This window comes from Sciurus vulgaris, assembly GCF_902686455.1.
Source record: "Sciurus vulgaris genome assembly, chromosome: 3".
NCBI classification, from domain to species: domain Eukaryota; kingdom Metazoa; phylum Chordata; class Mammalia; order Rodentia; family Sciuridae; genus Sciurus; species Sciurus vulgaris.
In genome coordinates, this window is record NC_136463.1 from 32953236 (window position 1) to 32974946 (window position 21711).

The following is a 21711-nucleotide window of genomic DNA, read 5'->3' on the forward strand; positions in this document are numbered from 1 at the left end:
GGACCAAAGTAGACCTAGCATGGGCTGAACTGTGTCCCTCAAAAATTCATGTCATAGTCTTAACCCCTAGTATTTCAGAACATGCCCACAAAGAAGTAATCAAGTTAAAATGAGGTCATTGGGGTGGATCCTAACCCATTATGGTCAGTGTTTTTAGAAGGAAACTAGGACACAGATATGTATGGAGAGAAGACCTTGTGAAGACACAGGGAGGAGTTGGCTACCTACAAGCCAAGGAGAGAGGCCTGGAGAAACCAACGCTGCCACATCTTGATCTTGGACTTCTGTGAGAAAATCCATTTCTGTTGTTTAAGACCCCAGTCTGAAGGAATTTGTAATGGCAACTCTGAAAAACAAATAACAAGCCCTGGGGAGACAAATGTGCCCTGGTAGCTCCAGTGTGCTCCAAAACATAAAGGACACTCTTGGCACAGACCAGCTGCCTCATATGTGCAGCCCTAGAAGCCAGCGATATGGCGTGGGCGACTCAATTCTTCTGTCTTCACCGCTGCAGATGGAAGCATCTACCGTCATCCTCTTCCAAAGCAACAGCTTGTTTTCTTTGCAAAAAGAGACAATGTCCTGGTCCAGCTTTCCTATAAACATAGACATGTGAATATGAACACACGCACAACTTCCATATTCCTTCCTAACGTACTTTCCTCCCTATTCCATCGTCAACATCCAACAACGCACCAGGAGTCGGGAAACCTGGATTTGGTCCCAGTTCTACTAAGTTGCACTTAATTTTCCTAGATTTCTGTTTGTTCAGCTTTAAAATGAAAGAACTTGCCTATCGATGATTGCAAAGGTGGCTTTCAGCCCTGAAGACTCATGGCTCCTTAGCCTCACTCAGCACAGTGACCAAGAGGTCTCCCAGCATTTGGGTAACGTGAGGACTCTCGACACCTCTCCCAGCCTCAACTGCCTCTGTGATGTGTACCTCCCAGTCGTCAGGCTCCCCTCGGCAGGTGGGACCCCACACCTATTCTTTGTCCTGGAATTCACTTTCCAGACCTCGTTGCTCTTTCTCTCCTGCCTCGAGCAAAAATTCCTCCTCCTGCCATCTTGAGCACACCCCTGCCACCCATTTCTCCTGGCCGCTGGCTCTCTCCACCAGCAGCCCTCCCGAGGGCTCTGCCCCCACTCTCCCCTCACCATCCCATGTGGGTCCATCCACCACCCTGGCCTCAGTCAGTGACCTTGAATCACCTCCTTTTCGACTCCCCTCTCCCTTGACCACAAAAGGAACCTTCCAACGTCTGCCTCTGTCATCGTCTCCTTCCTGGCCACCGTAGCCATCACCCTCTCACATCCCTGTCACTGTCTCCTACAGTGTCCACCCTTTGTCTTCATTTAGACTTCTCTTTCCTTGCAGGCTGAGTTCTCTCCCTTCCTCGATGGGCTGCTGGTCATAATTCCTCTCTTATGCCACCCTCCTGCTGTCACCAACAACCCCTTGTCACCTTGGCCCTGATCACATCTAACCTATACAGCCTTGCAGCGCTGAAGTCAACCCCAAAAGGTACCTTCTCCACCCCCAGCTCTGGACACCAGCCGTGCCCTAGAGAAAGACCCTCCAACTGCATGCGTCGGTGCCAAAGCAAACGTGAGACCTCAGACAGCAACTGACCCCTCATGGAGATTGCCCATCCTCCTCTGTCCCCACCACCCCTTCTTCTATTCCCCTCAGTGCCTTTCCAGCCTCACTCCCAAGCGCCCAGCCTGAGAAGCCGGCTGTCCCACTCTCACGAGATGACCTCGCCTCCTACCTTGCAGAGAAAATAGAGGCAGTCAGGAAAGGACAGACTCCCCTTCCTGCCACCCACAGCTTTGCACATTTGCCCTGTCCTTCCTGCCTTTCCTCCTGCTGCGTGCGGGGGAACTCCTCCACCTGTTCAGGGCTAATCCCACCACCTGTGCCCCAGATGCCACGCACCCCCATCTCCCTGAGTCCTTGTCCTACCAAGGAGCGCCACCTGCCGCCCCCTGCTCTCTCTGGGTCACTTCCCCTGTCGTGGGTACCTTTCTCTCAGCACATAGGCATGGTCGTGTCTCTCCTGGAAAAACAAAGAGTCCTAGAGTTTTTCTTCATCTTTTGTGACAACAAACTTCTCCTTCCCCTCCTGGCTGAGAACTCTGAAGGCAGACACTAACCTGGGACTTCTTCCTTATCTGCCACTCACAGATTTTTAAAAGTGAAAATCTTTTAGCATTTTTTTCTTTTAGTAAAAGAGTGTATGCATATTGTTCATTTACAAAAAAGCCAAACAATACAAGAATATTTAAAAACTAAAGTTAAAATCTCTTTTGGCAGAGAGAACTAGGGTTAGCAAGTGGCTGCACAACCTGCCTCTGGGACCCTGTCACTCATAGACATGTACGCTGGCCAAGCCCCACGTGGATGGACTCATGGTCAATGGCACCTGCTCTTCTCACTTCACAAGGGATGGCTTTCCATGTAATATCATTATCGATAACTACCCACAATTCAATAAATGATGGACCCTCCATCATTTACTGAACCAGTTTCTATGGAAGGGACATTTAGTTTGCCATTTACACTGCTCCTTCCAACTCCACCTCCTGTCAAGTGAAAGAGAGTTAATTCAGGCGTTCAAGGGCATCTTTCAGAATTCAATTACAGGAAGCCCCATGGAACCACAAGGATCAGGAACTCCCAGACACCTCCTTCTTGCTCTCTTCCTCTCTCTCCACTTGAATGATCTCCCACGTCTGCTGTTTCCTGGGCACCTAATTCCTTCTTCCTTTTCTACCAAAAGGTGCCCCGCCCCTCATGGCCTATCAAGGTCACCCACATACACAATCACAGCCACCGAGTCTACACGGCCTTCTGGTGTTGCTCCCCAGGGAGTGTGCAATTCACTCACCACCCCCAGGGGTGGAACAGCCTCCGCTGAAACTGCATCAAAGACTCCCCGGTACCCCAAAACCAGCAGCAAGCCATCGTCACAGCTTCACTCATTGACACGCATGTCAACACTGCTGATCCTGCTGACCACCTTCTACGTGCTTCCAAGTCACTCTGTCTCCCCTGAGTCTCTCTTCTGACCCTCAGACCAGGCTTTCCCATACCTAAAATTTCATTTGCCACCTCAAGCCTGATCCACCTTACCTCCACCTCTCTCTTAGGATAGCACCCCTGCACCCCAACATCTGGGAATGACACCCTCTGCTACCCAGTGGACACTCGAGGTGAAATCCTGTATTTAGAGGGGACATGCGACAGAGGTCACATCAGTTCCTGCAGGACCCATGGAAGGCACGCATATGCACACACATACACAACACAGTACACGCACACGCACACCAGGCTGCCGGTACCAGCACATCCCAAAAGAAACCTGACAGGTCCAGGGACAGGACCAGCTGCCCTGGTGACCTATGGAGACAAGACCCCAGCAGCCGCTCCCCGGCCCTGCTGCTCCATGGAGCAAGGTGAGAACAGCAGCTTTGGTATCTCACTGCCCTGGGTGTGAACCTCCTTTCCACCCCCTGAACTCAAGTCAGCTCACAATGACCCTGAGCCTTGCTCCCACATCTGTAAAATGGGGATGACAGCCACTGTTTTTCAGGGCGCCCTTCAGAGGCCAAAGCAGTGTGACTGATCCACTGGCCTTGACACCTAGCTTAGGAGAGGCAGACAGCAATCGCTGTCACCTTCCTCACTACTGTGGATGCAGAGTAGCCCACCCCAAGTGGAAAGAGCCACCCAAAAAGAAAATTCTGGAAACTGCAACTGGGCTGGACAACAGGGAGCCTAAGTAATGACAAGAATAGAGGTCAAGGTGTGGAGCACCAAGGCATTGATTGACATTTCTCACATTATTAAGAGGTGCCAATCAGACAGCATAAATCATTCTGAGTCTTTAAAATAGAGGATCCGGGGCTCCTGGGCGCATGTCTGTAATCCCAGCGACTCAGGAGGTTGAGGCAAGAGGATTGAAAATTGCAGGTCAATAGTGTAAAAGTGATTAAATATTGTAATAGTAGTAACTGCTATGACTTTGAAATGTCTCTTTCTACACATTTCATTTTGAATATATTTTAAAAGATTTTTGATCAACTATTAATTGTATATGTAGGTTTTTACAATAAATTGTCGACAATTATGTGTGTTAGATAACCTATTATAATAACTAGACTTACAACACTTTTTGTCGTTTCTGTGCTATACATTGTTTGGTAATTACACAATTGCCTGAAGATTTGTAAATGAAGATTAGTATTTTGACTACAGAAGGGAAACTATTTCAGTCATTGTTGTTAACATTCTTGTGTTCATGAAGAACTAATTATATATATTGGTTATCCTTTAAAAAAAAAAGGAAGAAAGAAAAAGAAAGTTGCAGGTCAACCCGGGAAACTTAAGGAGATCCTGTCTCAGAATAAAAGAATAAGAAACACTGGGATATAGCTCAGTGATAGAAGACCATGAAGTTTAATCCCCAGAGCCAAACAATAATAATAAAATAAGAAGTTTAATGCAGGCACTTGGGTTTCTTGGTGCTGGAAGAGCAGAGAATCCAAATGAGAACACAGTGACAGCCCGGAGATTGGCAATAGATACCAGCCTTGCCCCCTGGTCACAGCTGGATGGACAAAGCCTGTGTGTCCTGGCTTCTGGGATCTCCCAGCAGGGACAGGAACCCTGAAGGAGAAGCAGCTGCTTCCAGAGACCAGTCAGAGAGCCTGGGAAGAAACACTCTGACTCCTCCCTGACCCCACCCACCACCTCCTGCCAATGCCTGCATTGGCTAAGCCCTGCAGGAAACCCGATGTTCAGGAGCGTGGCATCGCAGCCTGCGAGGGTCAGGCCCTCTGCCTGCAACCCCTTCCCCCACATTGATGCAGAGCAGGGACAGTGAGTAGAATGGACACCAAAGCTAACAGACCAGGAGCAGCACAGGTGCCATTTCTGCACAGGTACTGACACTGACACATGAAGAAGAGGGCACAGAAAGGTTAAGCAACTTGCCCAAGATCACACAGCTGGTAAGGAAGAGGTACCTCCTGACCCCACAGTCATCCTCCTGATGCTCTGGCATGTCCCCTAGAGCTATTCAGCAGCTAGTGGCTTCCATTACTGACATACAGACGGGGCTTGGGGTCAGAGAGACTTCAGCTCCAGCTCCAGCACCACTACAGACCAGGTGGATAAAGTTTCTAATCACTCAGCTCATATTTAATGAGCACCTACCGTATATTGGTCCCAAGTGGCTTAACTCCTCTAAGCCTCTATTTTCTCATCTGGGCAATGGGTGTAATGACATAAAGCGGTCAAGCAGATAAAATGGGATGAAAAGCTGGCCTTGTTACCTTTTCTCCAAAACAAATGCTCATTCTCCCACTCTTCTCTCTGTCCCATCTTCTCGTCCCCACCAAAGCTATAGTGTTCCTTGCTTGTCTCACTGCTTATCTCTACTGGGGCCTCCTGGAGTAGATATCGCCCCTATTCATAGGCACAGTGCCCACAGCCCAAGTAACCGGTGGTCCTCCAGCCCAGTTCTGCATCTTCAGAGCCTGTGTCCCCATCTGGAAAGTGAGGCGTGGTCACAGAGTCCTTATATCTCCAGATTGGCCACAAGGACGAGAGGAAGGCACTGGGGGACGGAAGAGCAAGAGGGGGACTCTTGTAGATGTCGGAGGCTTCTGAGAAAACTTGGAGAGCGTGAGCAAGACCCATGGAGTCTCTGGACAGAATAGCACAGTGTCTGCCTGGCCTCCCGGCTCCTAGGACACTGCAGCTTCATCCTGGAAGTAAAAGGAGGTGGTGCCCACCTGTGCCGACCCACCAGTCAGGGAGAGCCGTGTGATCGGTTCTCAGCACGGTCAGAGTGAGCAGCCATGGCCAGTTGGTGGGAGCTCCCCACACAGGCCCCCCAACATCCCCCTCACCTGCACATCTACTCCCACCTGCCTCTCGCTTCTCTGCAGGCCCAAGGTCAGGCACCCGGACATCTGCTTCAGCAGCAGCAGACAGCATCCCCTGCGGGTCCAGCTGAAGCCCATCCTGCTCGCCAGCCCCATGAGGTGGCAGAATCTGGAAGGCCACCCTCTGCCCCCCACAAGCACTGCAGCCCTGCCCAGATGTGTAGCCCTGAGCCTCAGCCTCCTGCACGCCAGAGAATAAAAGCACAGCAGGATCCACCCCAAGGCTGCAGGAAACAGAAAAGACAGGATGGGGGGGGCGCGTTTCAAGGGAATAATTCTATCAAATGGGCCCCCTGTGCTGACCCCACATGCTCTCTTTTCCGAGAAGCCTACGTGGACAGGCTATGTCACATTCCTCAGCAAACTACCTGTTATCTGTAGGAGAAATGCAGGCTTAAAATAATGTTGATAAGAGGAACCCAAGTTACCCTGAAGGTCTCTTTGGTGACCCTTTCACAGACCAAATCCTGAAACTCAGGGAGATAAGGATAATTCCTCCTAACCATAAAATCTGTAAGAATTACAGATTCTAAATTTAAATTCTTACAGATTTTATGGTTAGGAATCCAATTAGAACTGGTCTGCATGGGCCAAAGTGACCTAGAGTTGCCATGGCAATGGGGACTTGAAAATCTGATGTCGTCGTGCTGTCACAAGTCAAAAGGTAGATGAGGGCGGGGCTCTCTGGAAACTTCTCTTGGATCCCCAATGTACAGGAGAGCCACACTGTCCCTCTCCTCTCTCCCTTGAGAGTGTCCCCTTTCCCTTTTCCTTGCCCTTCAATATCCTCATGCCTGTTACTCTGAGCAACGTCTGAAATCTTTCTCACTTGATTGCAAGAATCAGGATTTGAAGTGGGGGTCTTTGCACTGCCTCAGTTTCCAGGAAGGCCCCCACCCTGTAACATTGTTAGGGACACAGGGGCACATGGATCTGGAGCCAAAGTCTCCCATGGATGCCAACAGTGGACATGGTGCAGAAAGACTCAGGGTGTCCCCAAAGACTCTGCAAGAGCCTCAGAGGAAATAGGCCACAGCATCTTGATCCTTAGGGTTTTATTGGGTTTTTTTTTTCCTGAAATAGAGTCAGGACCCCAGGAACCCCAGCCCTGTCCCTTACTCCCCCAAGTCCTCCCATCCAGACCTGAAAGCACTTTCCTCTCTTGTAAGGTTCTGGGGTGCCGTCAAGGTATCCCGAAGTCTGGGATCCAGGAAGTCAGAGTTGGGGGTGCTTCAGAAATGAACTGTGGTGTCAGTTAGACTTGGGTTTGAGTCCTAATGTGGACCAGTCTCTGTGTGACCTTGGGTGAGACACTGCATCCTCTGGGCCTCGGTGAAGCGCGGCTGATAAAGCAGTGCCTGTGAGAGCCAGACTCTCTCTTGCCCACTCAAGCCAGGGCATGGTCGGGGAGGTGCAGAAGATACAGGGTTCTTGGGCAGAACCCCAGCTCCTGCTTCTGGCCTCAGGCCTCAGGGTCCCTCTCAGCCAGGGCTTCCTGTTGTCCTCTTACTCTTATGAAGAAAAGAAGCATCCTTCCTTTGGAGACCTTTGTCGTGAAACCAGTCAGGGAATGCAAAAGTCAGTCACCCCAGGCCGAGTATACTGAACCATTTTCTGGGTTTTTAAAAAAAATATATTATTGTTTACCTAATGGTTCCTCTGTGAGAAATGGGTGTCTGTTCCTTTAAACAGAAGCAGGGCGCAGACAGAGCGGCTCCGGGCTTGTTTGCAACCATGGAGGGGAGGGGGAGAAGGAGGGCATCCTGTTGTTGAGTAGAAATGACCCGGACAGACAGACCAGACAGAGGGACAGACAGACAGGAAGGGGAGAGGGAAGGTTAGCAGAGACCTGAGCAGGGGAACCCAGCTCATTCCCCACCCCCAGGGAGAATTTCCTTTTTCAAAAAGAAAAAAGGGTTTTTTTTTTGTTTTGTTTTGTTTTGTTTTGGGTGGGGGGGTTCTTTTTTGGTCTTTATTCTGCTAGTTGAATCCAAGATACTTCTGGTTTCCTTAGGACAAGAAAACTTTTGCCCACCAGACGCTGCAGGGGGTGTTACTCAGCATAAAGAAGGCCTGACTCTCTCAAGTTCTTCAACTTAGTGCAGAAGGTATTGGGAGCTTCTCCTTCTTCAGAACTCAGGAATAGGAATCAGGAGAAGTCTGTCCCCACTCCTCGATGGCCTTGCTTTTCCCACATTATTCCCAGGCTTGCCGGTAGCCCTCCAGGGAGGCTTATGCAGACATAATTCAGAGACAGAAAAGGAGGTTCAGGTAGACCAAGGGTGTGTCCAAGGTCAGACAGGCACACAGGTGGCAGGTGGTGGGCCCTGGGCTTTAGGCCCAGCACTCCCTTCCAGCATTCCCACCCCCGTGAACACAGCAGCAGATCTGAGAGTAGCACAAGAGAAGCATGGAGAGAGACAAGGCAGATTTCCGGCTGTGCGGTTTACCAGAGTCTGGGTTAAATGCCCCTAGCAACCCCTGGGTTCTTCAAGATGCTCCAGCATCGAGGAGCCAGCCCAAGACTGTGAACCCCCCACCCGACCCCGGGTGCGTCTGATTCAAACCACCATTCTCAGCAATGTCACACAGCATTTAATTTGAGAAGCATCTTATCCACAGCCAAGTCAGACTGGGTGGCTGTTCCACTTACATGACGAAGGTGGCCCCCAAGCCTCTGCATTGTCCAGGAGCTGACCGGATGGACACTCAGGAGCTCTGCCCCACTCCAGAGCTACTGAGTCAGAATCTGCTTCTAATAAGATCCGCAAGTGCACATCAAAGTGTGAGAAGCACATTCAACTCTTTCCACCTCAGGACCTTTACACATGCAACTCTCTCCACAGAGAACACACCTTTTCTATCATAACCTGCCTTGGCCCTACTCACCCTGAATTTCTATGCCACTTCACTGAAAGGGATCTCTTGACCTGCCAGTAGTCTTTCTGTCCTACAAGTCCAGTTCTTGTCTTGCATAGCTCCTGACATTCAACAGTGCTACTTACTGAACATCTGCGTCCATGAAGACTGAGGCCTGTCTTGGTGGCTTACCAAGAACGTGGTGGTTGCTGCACAAACACATGTTGACTACATAAACTTGGTACTATTTCTGGTGCTGCTTGGGGAGAGAAGTGCATAGACAGAGTCCATGTGGGGCACTTGGTCTCTTGGGGTCTTTTCATTCCACTTCGGAGGGTATTTACTGAGTGTTATCATGTGTCCCTTACTGGAGTTCTGTGTGAGGAGAGGGCTTATGACAAAGTGGATCTCAGCATTCCGTGTAGCAGTTGTTCTTATTGGAGGGACAAGGTCAAGGGCTGAACAAAACTAGCTCAGGAAGAGCACATTCTTGGTGGTAATAGCCAGGAGCCCTCAGAAGGAGAAAAAGGAAATTATTCCTTCCTTACCCCCACTTCTGGGCCAGCCAGGCAGCTACCTACACAGCCAGCGAGGTGTAGCGAGAGATTTCAAACACACTAGAATAACATGTGACATGCTTGCCTAAACCCAGGACTTTCACCTTAGCTTTGTTTTTAACAAAATTACAATGTGCACCGTTAAAAAGCAAAATTACTCAGAAGTGTCTCGTTCCTCCCCACCCTCAGTTCCGTTAGCCAAAAATAACTATCCTCTTTAACTCTTTTACCCATTTATTCTGGTAGACTATTTCAAATCTCTAAATATATTTATGTAACTGCTTCTTGATTTATTAATGTTAGATGTTACTTAGCAATTCCTTGTTATAATATCAAGAAGCAAATTTATTGAGCTGTTTTATGTCACTCCCAGCTCCTTCATCTGTTTTCCTCCAATAATCTTTGTAAGTCCAAGTAATGAATTTTCATCTCCTTCAACTATTGTTAGTATATCTTAACTTTCCACTTCATAAAAATTCTAGGCTTCATCTCTTCCTAATTCTTCCCTCTAACCCATTTCCCTACTTTTAACATCTATCTATTCATATTGTCAAGACTGATAACATTTACACCCGACTGTGTGTCAAACATAATTAAGTCTTCAATTCTTCATCTATAGAAAGATTCTAAAATTTGAAAATAAATATTATTACTGTCAATCATATTTTTAAATAATGCATAATGATGGTGCCTCCTTTATTCTAAGCTGTATGATTTTCTTGGAATTTATAATTGCTTTTTTTTTTTCTTGTACTATTAATCTGTATTAAAACCTCTTCCCTCCCCACCCCAAACTCTTCACCCTGCAAAGTATTCAGCTGAGACTTTTTTTTTTTCTCCTGCAGGAAATATCCTTACCAATATGTCTCACCACCTTGCCCAACTTCCAAACCATCTTTCCTGCATTATTCCTTTCTAGTACTCCTGAAAACTCTCCAAATGTTCTCTGCTAGGTTAGACCTATGGTATTCTGAGGGTACGACTTCTCCTTTCTTGGTTTTCTCTCTCATTTTTACTGGAATATATTCTCAAATGACTTCCTAAGAAAGAATTTGTGAGAAATACCTTCTGTAAATCCTCATATCTTTTGAAAATATCTCTGCTAATTGATAACTTTTCTGAACACAGAAAATTTGGTTGAAAATTATTTTTTCCTCAGAACTCTGAAATCACTCACTTCATAAGTACTCTAGCATCCAGTACTGCTGGGAAGAAAACTGATTCTTAATTCTGTATAGATAATATCTCTCTCCCTCTCTCTCCCTCTCCCCTGCCCCCCACCCTTTGCTCTCTTTTGTTCTTCCATCTTTCTTCTGGATCTTCTCATTTTGAAAAGCTCATTGTGATCTTTTTTTTTTTTAGCTTCACCTTTCAATCTATAAATTCATTCATTCCTGGCCATTTCTAAACATTATTTCATTTATAAATTCTTTCTTTCTATTTCCTTTATTCTCTTTCTGGAACTCCCATAAAGTGGGTGTAGTACATCTAGGATTAATCCTTTACCTGTCTTATTTCATGTCTCATAGTCTCCTCTTTATCTGCTCTCTGGGATACCGTCTTGTCATGATCCAGGATATCCATTTGATTTTTTTCATATTACTGATACTTTTAATCTCTAGGATCTTTATCTTATTCTATAATTGTTACCTATTTGTTATGCTGAGTTTTCATGTCGTAATACCTTCTTAAATCTCTGAGAATATTATGTAATTAGAAAAAGTTTTCATTATTTTCTGATCTCTAAATTGTATCTTCTAGAGACATTCATTTCTCAATCTCTCTTCCCTTCTCTCATCCTCTCCTCTCTCTTCTCCACTTCCTCCTCCTCCTCTTTTTCTTCTTCTCCCTCTCTCTTTCCCTCTTTCTCCCTCCCTTCCCCTTTACTCACTCACTATAAATATTTCTCAAGTATTAGATGCTTCATCAGTTCCCTATTCTCATCTTAGAATAAGGCAACAGTAATCTAAAGATATTTTTCCTGACTTAATCTACACATTCAACATATCAAATCAAAATTTCAATGAAATGTTTCACGAAATTTGATACACTGATCATATAGATAAGATATATACATAGTAATTAGCCAAGGTAATTTTGAAATAAAAAAATAAGAAGGAAAGATACTTCATACTTTCAAAATCACGATATAGTATAAATTTGGTACACAAACAAATCAATAGAACAGAATGGGAAACCCAGAAACAGACTCACAAATAAATGGAAACTAAACACATCTGTAAGGTGACCTTACAGATCAGTGGAGAGAAAATGGGTTGTCCAATAATTGATGCTGGGCTAATTAGCCATACATATGGAAAAACTAAAATGAGACCAAACCCAGTCTACAAATAATAATAAATTTCAGATGGATTAAAGACTAATTTGAAAAAAATATATTTTTAAAGAAAATAAAGAAGAATATTTCTATTATATTGGCAAATGGAAGAATTCTTTAAACAGAATGAAAAAGAATAATCCAAAAAGGAAAAGATGAATAGTAACTGTTGATGTAACCATTTGGAGAACAATGTATTCAGTAAAACCAAAGATACCCAAACAGCAACCCCCAGCAATCCCATCCTGACATACAAACCTTAGGAAAACTCTTACAGGGTAGTGTGAATGAGCATTGTACCTGATCTATTATGGCGTTATCAATAACAAATAAAAAATGAAAAGAAGGAAATTATTATAGGGGAGAGGTTAAGCAATATTTTAAAATGGAATCAGAGAGAGAAGCCAAAAAAGAAGTGAGTCACAGAGAAAGGACGAGAAGGCATGTGACTTAAATGCCATTCTTACCCAGAAACCAGTAGAGCTCCTCCTTGGCATCCGCCTGACTTGGTCTTCATCTCTACCAGATCTTTTTTTTTTTTTTTTTTTGGTACAGGGGATTGAACCCAGGTAGGCTTAACCTCTGAGCCACATCCCCAGCCCTTTTTATATTTTATTTAGAGACAGGGTTTCACTGAGTCGCTTAGGGCCTCACTAAATTGCTGAGGCTATCTTTGAACTCATGACCTTCCTGCCTCAGCCTCCTGAGAGGCTGGGATTACAGGAGTATACTCCCTCTCCGGGAATTGCAGCTAACAGCAACTGACTCTGACTAAATAAAAGATAGGGGATGCTTCGGAAGGATACTGAGGTCACCCACAGATCCCATGGCGTAGTGTGGAGAGAGGCTGGGACTGGGTATTCTGGAACACAGCATCTGTGCACATAGACCACTCCTCTAGAACAGGGTTTCTCAAACGACACTATTAAGACTTGGAGAGGAATGATCTCTCTCTTTTTTTTTTTTTTTTTTTTTTTTTGGTATTGGGGATTGGACTCAGGGGCACTTAAACACTGAGCTACATCCCAACCCTTTTTATTTTTTATTTTGAGACAGGGCCTTGCTAAGTCACTAAGGCTGGCTTGAACTTGCAGTCTTCCTCTCAGCCTCCTGAGTTGCTGGGATTACAGGTGTGCAGGATGATTTTTTGTTACTGGGGCTGACCTGGGCTTTGTGACATTTAGCCTCATTTCTGACCTCTAGTCCCTACATGCAAGAAGCAGCCCTCCAACTATGACAATCCAACATGTCTCCAGACAGTCAAATAACTTTACAGCAGCAGCAGCACCCAGAAATGCAAATTCTCAGGCCCCACCTCAGAGCCACGGAACCGGGTGCTCTGGAGATGAGCCCAGCAATCTGTTTTGACCAGTCCTTCCCAGCGCCTGGTGCTTGAGGACCACAGCTGCAGGGCTCAGCCTTGGGATGACCCAGCTGCAGCTTCTTGCCATCCCCGTGAGTGATCCCCTCAAGATCCAAAGGTGTAGGCTGTCTAGATTAGATCACATGCCCTTTCTTCCATGGGAGGGGCAGCTTTGTATCAAAAGTTGCAGTTTCCCTAAAGTTGGGGCCTGAAGCTGCTGTTTCTAGGAAAGAGAGACTGCTAGGCTGGGTCTCCTCCTCTCACCAGACCTTTAGTGATGCCTCCCAAGCCCTAGCACTTCATAGTCTTGACCACCGTCAATAGTGCTGTTGAGCTGCCAGTTGCCCTCCCATGGTCCCAGGAGGCTCTGTTCAGCAGCCTCTGTGAATTAGAAGCAGAAGATCTGGATTCCCTCCCAAGTTGTGCTCCTTATCAGTTGCATGACCTCAGGACCCCTGAGCCTTAGTTTTCTCATCAGCACACAGGAATAATAATCCTTACCACATAAGACTACCGCGAGGGGCAAATAAAATAGTGTTAAGGTGCAATTAAACAAAATATTTATTATTTGCAAAGCACAGGTTTGCAGCACCAAGAGAGGGGTGGGTAGCAATAGATTGCAAAGTTCTTTTTTCAGCGTTTTGAAAATAATCAAATGGTCTCGCTCTGCGCCAGATTCCCTCCAACTCTGGTTAAAGCATCAGCAACATGAATTCTCCTGTCTCCACAGAGGTATAATGATACCTCCTGTTTACATGGTGTGTTAGAGCTTGCAAAGTGCTTTCCCATGCATTTTCTTCTTGGATTTGGTCCTTCCCCTATCCCTGGGAGGCCAGGAGTCCCAGAACTCAAATTCCCATTTCACAGCAGAGTAAACTGAAAATCAGCGAAATGAAAACTTGACCAAGATCCCAGAGCTAGCCAGCCCTGGAACCACTCTAACAGAACGAGAACCAAACACAAACCTTCTAGAACTGGGAGCTTCGCGCCACTCTGTACCGTGAAATACACATCTTAGGAGCACTTCATGAAGAAACCCAGGAAGGTGTGGAGGTTATTGGGAATGGGTGGGTCTCCTCCCGGCCCCCTTCCTGTGCTGGGAATGTCCTAGTCCAGAGCGGGCGCTCAGAGCCCCACTGGTTAAATCAGCAGCTCAGTGTTTTCCAAAATTCTGCAGCTGTGGCCAAACCTACCAAAACCCTGCTGATGCCACCCCACGTCATCTGCCCACCTCTGTGCTTTTGTCACACTAAATTCCAGGACCTGAGAAAGAGCCTCTAACTGGCTGAGCCTCAGAAGGCCCCTGTGCCTGGGCAGGAGGAGTTCATTACCCCTCTTCCATCATGGGACCCTCCATGCTGGGACCACCCTGGAGAATTTCCTGCTATACGAAGGTAGGCTGAAGGGGGCCAGTGGGTGCTGAAGTTTTTACCTCTGCTCCCCACGTCCTGTGACCTGGCCCAGGGCTTGATTAGTGGAGCTTGGACTGTATTTTAGCCTTCCCCTCTCTCTGGGAGGCAAGGAATACCAGAATTCAAATTCCCATTTCACTGCAGAGGAAATTAAAAAATCAGCAAAATGAAAACTTGACCAAGATCACAGAGCTAGCAAGCTCTGGAACCACACTCCTCACCTGAGCACTCTTGTGCAGTGTACAACCTGCACAAGCGCACGCGGGGCAGCCCTGTTTCCCTGGAAGATTAAACACTAGACCCATTCCCACATAGCAACCATTGGAAGCCAGGTCAAAGCCACCCTCCTTGGACGGGGCACAAACTCTCCATATCACCACACTCCCAACCTGGCCTGCTTTAGATATTTATGTTACCCGTGTGGCATCTTAGGTATTTGAGTTTATGACCCTTGTCTGAAACAATAATTTTTTTTTTTGCATTGGTTTTTTTGCATTAGTTTCTCGGTCTCTTTCTGAATGGCATTTTTCTTTCCCACCCAACCCCCTTTTCTAGCACTCTTGGTTCATCTGTTTATTTTTACTTTACCTCCTTCTAAAAATACATTCAATACAACAAGATTCAGGAAAAAAAAAGAAAAAGAAAAATCAGACTCCTGGTAACCTCTGGAATGTGGGAAAAGCACTCTTACCACAAAGTTATATTAAGAAGTTTAATTATCAGAAAATTACTGTATAATAAACATAAAGTATGTACACATACACTGAGAATTCCTGGGAACCTTAATCTATAAACCAATTCACCTCACACACAACCTCAACCCACTCCTTTTTTGGGGGGAGTGCTAGGGATTGAACCCAGGACCTCATGCTTATGAGGCAAGCACTCTACCAACTGAGCTACCTCCCCAGCCCTCAATTGACTCTTTATTCCTTTCCTTTGACTGGTCTAGGAGGCTTTCAGTCATGCTCCCTCCTGTATAGCCTCGACCTTTCCCAGGATCCATTTGCTATGCTGTTTTCCAGGCAGTTAAGGGCTTTCTTCACTCAATCTCAAAAACTGACCATTTCTCCTTTCTGTTGTCACTGGCCCCACCCAATTTTTCAGGAATTTTTTTTTTTTTTTTTTTTTTTGTCTATTTCTTTTAGGAAACCCTGGGACTCTCAGTTGCTCTTGTAGGTTGTCTCAGTCAGCTAGTACCGCATAACACACAACCATGAGTGTCCTGGGACAAGAAATACTTCTTACCCATATGCCCGAGGGCCAGATGGGTGGTTTTGGTTCAGGCTATAGGTCTCCAGGTCACCTGGGGCAGCTTGGTTCCACATGACTCATTCTGCTGGGTATTCTGCTGGGTATTCAGGGTATTCTGCTGGGTATTCTGGGTATTCTGCTGGGTATTCTGTGTATTCTGCTGGGTATTCTGCTGGGTATCATATTTTTCCCATGACAATGGCAGAAATAAGAGATGCAGGCTCAGCAGCACAAGCACATTTCAACTCCTGCGTCATGTCCATTAACATCTCATTGGCCAAATCGAGTAAAATGGAGAAGCACCAAGTCAAGGGCAGGGAATCTACTTGCCCCATGGAGAAGGATAGGAAGGGGAAGGAGTGAATATCTACTAATAATGCCCATTTGTCTGCCTTTATGGTCACAAATATCTACTCATTTCCCACATGCAAAATCCACTCACTTAGCTCAGTTGGTAGAGTGCTTACTCGCATGCAGAAGGCCCTGGGTTCATTCCCCAGCACCAAAAAAAAAAAAAAATCCACTCACTCCATCCCCAAGACACACCAAAGATCTTATCCAATCCTGTGCTGAGCTACAAATCCAGGATGCCATGATCTGCATCAGGCCTTGCTGATGCTTTTCTTGATTGGATAAGGACTTTAAGTTGAAAAGACAAGTTGTTTTCTCATCTATGCCGGGCAATGTTGGCATATGGACAGATCGCTGCAAAAACACTCCTATTTGAAAAGGGGAAAGAACAGGAAGCAAGCCGCACTCGCTGACTTGCTGGTTGGCAGCAGTTTTGACCTGCTGGAGATTTTTCCAGGTCCCTAACCTGGGAGTGGAGGCTGTCCCTGAGGTGGTCCCTGTGCTGCACTCTGAGAGTAGCTCCCCCATCGCTCTTCCCAGGGCTCTTGGCTCTGCCCTCTGGGAAGTCTTTCCTTCCCATCAGCCTCGGCCACTTTGGAAGAGCACATGGAGAAGATAACAATGGCATCCACGTCCTGCCTGCAGAAAGGTGGGGACCCAGGAATATGTCTACATGCCCAAAAGCCTCATTTTCTTTACTTTTTGGGGGTTTTTAGGTCTTTTTTTTTGGGGGGGGGGGGTTGTTGTTGTTTCCTTTGAGACAGGTCTCACTAAGCTGCTGAGGGAGGCCTTGTACTTGCAATCCTCCTATGTTGGCCTCCGGAGCAGCTAGGATGCCAAACTCAAGCAGCCTCATTTTCTTTTAGATCAGTCTGGTGGAAGTTCTGACAATGAGCTCTCTCAAAAATTCTGTTGATTTTCTGTGAATCTGGTTCCATTCAACTCCATGCACTGCAGCCGTATCCACAATTCCTTTGGAGATTTCTCTCTCTCTCTCTCTCTCTCTCTCTCTCCCTCTCTCTCTCTCTCTCTCTCCAAATTCACACCCTTAATTTTTCTGGGAGTCCTTTTGTTCAGCTGAAAGGATGCACCAGATTCTCCCTGCCCACAGGGGAGCTGCAGATGGGTGGAGGTCAGAATCAAACAGCTTAAACTAAGGAAAACTAATAAAATCGATCAAAAATAAAAAGTTCCACAGAGTCTCCTGGTGCCCAAGGCAGAAAAATATAACGAGGTGTACCACAAAAAGATGTTATGTTGGTTTGTTAGAGGAGTTATCTTCTTTCCTATGGAGCATCACACAAAATAAGCAGGGTAAAATTCAGATGGAGGAAACGTCCTACGGTAAATACAACTTCCCACAGGCCCGAGAACTCAAATAATGACCTTGGGGTTAAAAAAAAAAGGGCTGTGAGAGCTCATGTGGACCTCCAACTGGAAGATACCCTATCCCAAAGGCAGCTTCCTGTTTCCTGGGAGAGAAAGGAAGTTAGGGTGCTGAACAGACGGAAGGTGTTTAAAGCAACTTCTGAGAGAAAGAAACTCAGGATTGATCCAACTCTATTTTAGTTTGTCTTTCAAGTTGCAGAAAACTGATGGGAATCGAAATTAATTCTCCTCTTTAACTGGAGGGAAATGCATTATTTCAGCGGTTTCTTGACCTTTTCATTTGCCTGTTTCCTTGTCTGTACTCTGGTGATTTGGGGGTGGTGTTTGGTCCGAGAGCTGAAGGCCAAGGTAGGACCTTGTTTTTTTTTGTTTGGTTTGGCTTGGGTTTTGTTGTTGTTGTTGTTTGTTTGTTTGTTTAGTGTGTGGGGGAGCTGAGATCCCAGGTGTTCCCATTTGAGTTTAGGGGAGGGTGCTCCACTGCAGCCCACGGGCTCTATGAGCAAGAGGCTGTCTTGGCCCCTCTGATCTGGAGAGACAGGGCAAAGCCACAGAAGGAGAGCTGTGTTGTTAATAAGAGAGTGTTGAAGAGAGAGGCTCCTTGTGTTGAAATTCTCTTTTACCATATGGAGTGAGATTTGGTTCCTGCGATAATCCATTTCTAAATTCATTGCTTATTCATGGCCTGTGTAAAACAGTGTCGACCCCCCGGGCCAGTAGTTTAGATCATTATATTTTGTTCTAGAAGCCAGGCTTTGAAGCTCTGCAGGCTGCTGTCAGAGGAGAACAGAGAGAGGCAGACAGAGTATTTCTAGTGTATCCCTCATTAGGAATTCCAGGAAAGCAAGCTGTCCTCTGGGTTCAGAGCTACTTGAATTCAACACCACTCTCCTCAATTTGGCCTGTGGGGCTTGAGGTAGAAGTAGGAGCTTAGGGAAAGGAAAACAGGACAGCTTACTGGATCCCCAAGGTGGAACTGTAAAAGCACCTTGGAGCTGACACCACCAATACAAGAGGCCGTTTTGTCTCCTCAGCCTGTGACCTGGTCTGCTTCGTGGCCCAGTGCCGAAGCCAAAATTTGGTCAAACTCTTTCCCGGATTCCCAGCTGGGTCTCTCCTGTCCGGAGTTACTGGCATTCCCTCTACTTACTAAATGTGCTTTGCAATCTCGGTTAGCGGGAGGCAGAAAACCCACGGCTAAACAGGGAAGCAACTGGAAACCCAAAATGCACACATGGCTAGTCTGGTACGCGGCAATGCGCAATCCCATTATCTGGCCATCCCTCCATTCACAGGTAGGTATGGCCTGTCCACTTCAGAGCCAGGGCTTTCAGGATCAAGAGTTTCATTCCAAACTGGAAAGCATAACCAACGGTGGTCAGAGTGGTGGGAATGGGGGTATATCTTGGGTCTCCGATGTCCCACTGAGCACAGCCTGGAGGCAGAGTCTCTCATCCGAGATCTCTCTCCAGCTGGGGTGAACTGAAGAGCCGCGTGAGACATGAGAAGGAGCCTGGTGGGTTTGTAAAGCAATTAAAAAACAAAATGAAGCCCACTCTCAGCACCGGCCCCGAGGAGGGTTAACGTTTGGGATGTAGCACAGCGAGCCTCAGCTGAACCTGGCCTCAGAGACCATCCCGGCCATGCTGCGGAACTCCAGCAGCCTCCCTGCTGGGGGGCAAGCATCCTTGGCAAGCAAGGAAATCATCAAAGGCTCCAGCAGCAGGAATGTTCCAGCTATTAGACAGGGGAAGACAGATTCCCTCTCAAATGTGCCTTTAAAGGCAGCTCATTTGCCTTCCTGGGCCCCAGGAAAGCCTGAGATAGGTGTCATCCAGGAAACCCCAACACTTTAAGATCAACACGGTTTAATGCAGCACAAGAGCCTTAGGTCAGACCCAGAAACGACTTCCTGACTGTAAGGGCTTATTGGACCATGAAAGAGGACTCCTAGAGAGACTGTGAAATGGCCTTCGCTCCAGGAGTTTAGATTACCTTTCTTTGGGGCAGTGGATGGAGGCCCAGCCCTGGGGGGTGGGGGTGGCAGAGGGCATTGATAAACCCTCAAGCCTCTTCCTCCCACCCCAGGGGGCACTTCCAGCCAAAGAACCAGATTTTTTTCCCCTTTCTGGGTGGAAAATCGGGTCCAGAAAATGGAGGAGGGCAGTAAATACTCAATTCTGCCTCGATTGCTCCCAGGCATGTGAAGGCGACGGGGCCACAACACAACCTTCTAGTTTCTCTCCTTCATTTCACTTTCCAGAGAGGGACTGGCTGGGTAGCAGGCGCCAGAGTTTTTCAAACACCGAATAAGAAATAGTCTCAGCCTGGAAGCCATTTGCCTATTTTTAATATGTGGGGTTTCTCCAGCTTTGCGACGGATGGCCGTAGGATGTGAGATAAAATGCATTTCTCTCCTCTCCCTGAGCAACTCTAAAGCACCAAATGGGTAGTGGGAGGTGGGAACCCGGGTGGGGCGTGGCGGGCGAGGGTGGGCCCAGGGAGGGCGTTTTCTTTGTGTTAAAGCACCTTTTTTCTTTAAATATCAAATCTGAACCCTCAGAGTTCCTGGGGAGCTTTAGATTTTCAATCAGCAGAGTGTTTGAGAGCTCTGGAAACGATCCCCCAAAATTTGAATACAAACTCCCTAGGTGACATGGTCGGATGCCCACAGGTTGCGTAGCCCAGCAGCTGGACACTGACATACCCTGGTTCCAAGAAGGGAGAAGGGGTGGAAGCGTTGGGGCACGAGGGAGCCCTTCCATCTGAGCCTCTCCAGGCTGATTCTTCCTGGGCGTGCAAGCACACTAGTCACCAAGGGCAGCGGCCGCAAGCCTACGTGGTTAAATGAGTTCACGCATTTAATGGATGTTTACTGGGCCCTCACATTGCTCCAGGAATTGGCTGTGATGTTGGTGCTGGGTCCTGATGATGGATGGTCACAGTGGCCCTGACCTTGCCTGACCTTCGCTCCCTGCTTGATTCTTATCCTCAGAACTTTTGAGTACAGACGTATCCACTCCCAGGTGTCCATTCGTTCCTCAGTCAACACATCCAACAAATGCTCACCGCGCTCTTCCCCCAAAACTTAAAACTCACCGGGCACCGTGGCACACAACTGTAATCCCAGCGACTCAGGAGGCTGAGGCAGGAGGATCTAGAGTTCAAAGCCAGCCTCAGCCATTCAGTGAGGCCTTCAGCAACTGAGAGAGACCCTGTCTCTAATAAAATACGAAATAGGGCTGGGGATGTGGCTCAGGGGTTGAGTGCCCCTGAGTTCAATCCTCAGTACAAAAAAAAAAAACTTAAAACTCAGCAACAAATAAAGCAGCTACCACCACACTCCCATGCAGGCCTCGTATTCTGGTGATGGGAGACCCAGGCTCCATTCACGGTGATTGATGATGGAGAGAGACAGACAGATGATAGAATGCTTACCTTCATTATCAATGGAAAGATTTTTAATTTATTTAAATCATATAAGTTTTCTAAACATAATTTCGAATGTTGATGAGTGCCGTGAAGGAAATTTACCAGGCCTTGATGACAGAGACTGGAGCAGGACTCAGCGTTTGCTCAGGTGGACAGGAAAGTTCTCTCAGTGACGCTTCAGCTGAAACTACATGACAGGAGTCTGCCTACCCCCTGAAAATCAGGATGGGATATGCAGGCAGAGGGCCAAGGCCCGGGGGCACTGAGAAGCTTAGTTTAAGGGACAGAAAGGAGGGCAGAGCAGCCGGGGTATGAGGAAGGCTGGAGTCCCAGAGAACTACACAGACCCAGTGGGACTTACCTCAGAATGAACGGCAGGTAGAACTGTACGGGTGGTGGGGTTGGATTCCATATTTATGGTTGGAAACTCTGAGGCCCTCAGAGGAAACCTGACACATACAGAGTAAACCAGCAATGGAAAGAAGCCAGTGTCCCTGTGCCTGGACCCTCTTAACCAGTGTTGGACCTGCTGTGTCAGAGCTGACCTGTGTGCAGCTCAGACCCTGCGAAAGGTGCCTGCACATCTTGTGCTAGAGAGACCAACGTGGCTCTTTGGGGAGGGGGGGAAAGAACAACAGGGGGTGGTAAAAAAGAGCCACAAGAGAAGCCCAGATTTTAGGGTTAGCCAGTGCTGGCCGCAAGTTCAGATGGCTCCTTACCAGAGCTCTGACTTTGCGGATGCCATTTAATGTCTCTGAGTCTCAACCCTGCCATCTACAAAGTGAGACAACACAATTCCATCCC

At 47.1% G+C, this 21711-nt stretch overlaps 1 protein-coding gene across 4 annotated transcripts in view; it reads left to right on the top strand.

The window, feature by feature from the left end:
- Positions 1 to 20382, top strand: part of ANKFN1 (ankyrin repeat and fibronectin type III domain containing 1) — a 564723-nt gene extending 544341 nt beyond the window's left edge. For all 4 annotated transcript variants that reach the window (XM_079131399.1, XM_079131396.1, XM_079131397.1 and 1 more), the window contains one exon: positions 20373 to 20382. The gene's annotated coding sequence lies outside the window, so the exon portion shown is untranslated. The remainder of the gene's footprint in view (positions 1 to 20372) is intronic.
- Positions 20383 to 21711: the final 1329 nt, after the last annotated feature.